Below are 4,698 nucleotides of genomic sequence, written 5' to 3'. Positions count from 1 at the left end.
TGCGTGCCGCGAGTGAACGCGTCAATTCTGGCAGGAAATCACACAGAGAAACACGAGACAATACAGTCAATTTTCAAAATAAAAGCAATTTTCAAAATAAAATACCGCGATTGACAAACACGATCATATTTGTGTATCTAAACTTGCGCTGGGAAACAGGAAGAGACAATACATTTAATAAATGTGAAGAGTAGATACACAAATATGTGTATTTCAACGGTATATCTGCACTACTACTGTCTACTACCATACACACTCTCTGTCTGTGTGTGTGTCCCTCTCTCTCTCTCTCTCTCGCTCTCTTTCTCTCTCTCAGAGAGAACGGATAAATACAAGAAGTGCACAAACTTCTTGGTTACAGAAACATGGCGTATTAATTGTATGGGGTTTAATGGAAAAAAATAGCTCTGAATGAACAGCTGAGCAGAAGCGCTTGTCGACTGCCGCGGAGAAATACGCGTCTGGTCTGAACGGGGGTGCGCGGATCGCACACGATTTTCGGCGGCGCGACAGAAAAGTCCATGGAGACTTAAGGTACGTGTCCACAGGGGCGATTTTAAACGCGTGTGGACGTGCCGCTTCCCAGTAATGCACGCTTGGTGGGCTGCCACTAGAGGATGATTGACAGGCGCTCTCCTTTAAACAACACATTTTTGCGAGCGTTCGCGAGCATTCCCGAGGCGGCGAGTCGAGCCCGGCGCCTCTGATTAGCATAATGTAGATTCGACTTCAACTTTAGGCAAATGAGGAGCGGCCAACTCGCGCGCCGTCTCTCGACATTCGCCGCGACGCTACCAGAATGCATTGCACAGCTTTTCACATAGACAATGAATGGGACGCGGGGAAACACCGCTGCCTGTGGACACGCACCTTTACGCCTGGTTCACACTGGACGCGGAAGCGCCGCAAATAGACGCGTAGCGGGGCCCGCTTCCATTCGGCGCCCCTGTTAAGCAATGGTGTCGTTCACACCAGACGCGGAGCGCCGCGAATAGGCGCGGCCCTCCCGCCCCGTGAAGCGATCGTTTCGGCGTCTGCTCTATTTTTTGCACGTGCCGCGAGCGAACGCGTCAATTCTGGCAGGGAATCACACAGAGAAACACAAGACAATCCGGTCAATTTTCAAAATAAAAGCAATTTTCAAAATAAAATACCGCGATTGACAAACGTGATCATATTTGTGTATCTAAACTCGCACTGGGAAACAGGAAGAGACAATAAAAAAAATTTGTATTTCAACGGTATATCTGCACTACTACTGTCTACTACCATACACACTCTCTCTGTCTGTGTGTGTGTGTGTCCCTCTCTCTCTCTCTCTCGCTCTCTTTCTCTCGAAGAACGGATAAATACAAGAAGTGTACAAACTTCTTGGTTACAGAAACATGGCGTATTAATTTTATGGGGTTTAATGGAAAAAAATAGCTCTGAATGAACAACAGCTGAGCAGAAGCGCTTGTCGACCGCCGCGGAGAAATACGCGTCTGGTCTGAACGGGGGGTGCGCGGATCGCTCGCGATTTTCGGCGGCGAAAGTGTGAACCAGGCGTTAACGAGCAGACACGGAGGGAATCTTCTGGAAAACTTGATAGTGAGGTAAGTAATTCATATATTTCTTGATAAATGTAGGCTATTCTGGTCAGCAGTGTGAGTGATAAATAGTCTGTGAGAAATATTTGAATTGTTTTAGTGAATTGTATTTTGTTGCTGTCGACTTTGAAAGAGGTGTGTTTCTTGGTTATCTGCGCGGTTTGAAAAATGATTTACGAGTTCACTGACTTTGAGGAGCACGATATAACAGAAAACCATAGAGTAGAGTGTAGAGCCAGAATGTTTTCACATGTAACTTACTAGCGGTTTTGGTAAGTTTTATTTGGTTTCTGTAGAGTTTGAATGAGGTTTGTTTCATGAGTATCTGCGTAGTTATCACCGTTTCTCGACGCAAGTTTGCTGATGCGCGACGTAGGCGGGAAAGTCGCGTAGAGCCGTAATGTTTTCACATATAACTACATGAAATATAGGTTTCGTACTATTTAATCGGAACTGGTGATTGTTGGAAAAGTGGTGAGACTAACCGAGACGGTTTTGGTGAGTTTGAAGTGTTTTAAGATGCTCGGTAAAATTGCTGTTTTTGTCAGTGGAGTTTTGTGTCTTTGATGAGTGCAATATAGTGGGGGACAACATTATGTAGAGACAGGCCTGGCCCTAACCAATCTGGAGCCCTAGGCAAGATTTTAGGTGGCGCCCCCTTGCATCGGCAGTGTAGTGTATATACTCACAAGAAACTGAATAGCTTTGTCTTTGACCTTTTTTTTACTTAAAGAAAGTAAATTCACAATCAGAATAGTTAACAAGATAAAAAAAATTATGAATAAATAAATGAATACAAAAAATAAAATGAATATATGAAATACAATCATTTTTACATACATTCATAAATAGTCTTAAGTATAAGTTCTAACTAAACACAAAATAAAACGTGTCAACAAGTTGCATAAAATAAATTAAAAAAAAACAATATAAATAAGGCACTGCACAAAACAAGATATTAAAGGTGGGGGCAACAGGAAGACCGCTTGATGCTGCTGCATCATGGCTGGGTTGTGCTGCTGATGCTGCATCACTGGTGGGTTGTGCTGCTGAGGTGGAGGCAGCAGTGGTAGATGTGGTAGATGGCCCAGGGGTGGGATTTAGAAACTTCAACAGTGCATCTGAAGGGTGAGTATGTGACACCATTGAGTATTACAGTCTAATAATAAAAACATATGATTCCAGGAATAAAATGAAATGATATAATATAAATGAAAAACCAAAGAGATATATGTATGATGTTAACTGATATGCAAATTAGATTAGATTCAATTTATTGTCATCATTACAGTGAAATGCTGAATAGCAGAATGCAAAGTAGCAGTAATATATATGAGAATGTTATGTTATGATTATCTTTGACCGAATCACAGCAGTGCTGATATTCAAAACAGCATTCTCTCTCATGTGATATTGCTTAATTAACATTAATGATGTGCACTTTAACAACTAGGCTTACAACTATAATATATAAAGGGGTGGAAAAGTGACTATTACCAGCAGGGCAAACGTTAGCTAACCAGAAGGCAATAAAAATGTAAACACCTGCTTAAAAGATCTAATACAAATGTCCCTGAGGAATGTAAGGTGGGAGTACTGTAATTACCTAACGTTACATTATTACTTTCCATAACAACTTAGCCCCCTCCACAATATTAGCTGACGTTAAAACAGTCAACCAACGTTAGCTATTTATTGATTAGCAATTAGCGAATCATGTAACGTTATCCTAATGCTAAAAAGCCAGGTGTCTATCTGTAACAGATAAATAATTTCATGTAACGTCACCTCTGTCTTTTTCTCGTTTCTCCTCCTCTTCTTTTCTTGCTTTTCTTCCCAGGGCACCCGACAGTTTTGGCCGTTTTGACATCTTGTGTTGATTTTTTGATGTGATGACGTCCAAAAAGAATCATGATAGGCTACGGGAAGGGAGGGGGCGCACCGTGCATGGAGGGGGGGTTTATAATGTTGTTACAAATATTATTTCTATTAAATAGGCTTTGCTTTAAGTTTTAATTAACGTGGGATTATTTCTTGTACCAACTTTTTTTTTTTACCATTTGTGGCACTGGCGTGGCGCCCCCCGATGGACAGCGCCCTTAGCATTTGCCTATACGGCCTATGCCACGGGCCGGCCCTGTGTAGAGACAGACTATTTTCACATTTAACTGAATGTGAAATAATACCAAGAAGCAAGATGAAATCTATCAGTCATTGCATGTGCATGGTCTTTTTCTGTAATATCCCCATTTCATTTTTTAATTCAGAATTATTTATATGGAATATTGTTCATATAATTGTTTTTCTGCTTTCTGGTGCTTTGCATTAATGCTGACTAACGGTCTTCACATTTTAGTGTATAAAGATAAAATACATAATAATAATATGAATACCTTGAAAATATTTGTTCTTTTTTTTTTTTACCAGTAATACATCACAAAATAAAGCCACATCCCCATGCGCTGAGATTTCCGTGCACCTCCTCAACAATACATGGTAAGTTCATATTTTTGTCCTATTATTGTTTATCTGTTATCTAGTTGGCATGATGCACAAGTTTAATGCCCCTGACCCAATACTGGCTTGTGTTTAGTATATTATCGTTTGCTAATGCATATTTCTCTTTCTTTCAGTGATGTGTATGTGGCAGTGCAAACATTGTATCACCAGAGATTATAGTAGGTACACATTACTTCAGCATTATACATTACATCATCAATATTGAATAGGTCAACATGTGTAATAAAGGAATTGTGAGTTGTGTCGTATCCAACAAGGTTTTATGGAAAGTTTTTCTGTTGAATACATCTGTAGATTCTGTACAGCTAAGAAATCAGAAATTAAGTCGGTGACTGCTGGTGTTTTTGAGTGTAGAACACAGGAACTTCACGAAGCCCATTTGAAGTGTGCACTAGACACAGCAAGTGCGTGCTGAATTGCACTATTCACTTTTCCAGTAACAATTTCCTGGAGGCCAAGTCATCGTCAAGAATGCCGCAAGAATGTGTTGTATAGTGATGACCAGTTGTTTCTCTCTTCGCTATTGATATAATACAGTGCTCAAACAGCTAATTTATTCCTGGTACGTCATTTCTCTGTTGCATATTGT

The 4,698-nt window shown here is 40.5% G+C and overlaps 1 long non-coding RNA gene across 1 annotated transcript; it reads left to right on the top strand.

The window, feature by feature from the left end:
* Positions 1-1,546: 1,546 nt before the first annotated feature.
* On the top strand, positions 1,547-4,267 carry LOC311013677. The gene is made up of 3 exons (XR_014597178.1): positions 1,547-1,595; positions 4,017-4,085; positions 4,223-4,267. It is a non-coding gene; the product is annotated as an uncharacterized lncRNA (long non-coding RNA).
* The last annotated feature ends 431 nt before the right edge of the window (positions 4,268-4,698 follow it).

The sequence above is a fragment of the Eutrigla gurnardus genome, assembly GCF_963514095.1.
Source record: "Eutrigla gurnardus genome assembly, chromosome: 5".
Lineage (NCBI taxonomy): Eukaryota > Metazoa > Chordata > Actinopteri > Perciformes > Triglidae > Eutrigla > Eutrigla gurnardus.
Note: the sequence above shows the minus strand (reverse complement) of the source record. Positions and strands in the feature narration are given on the sequence as shown.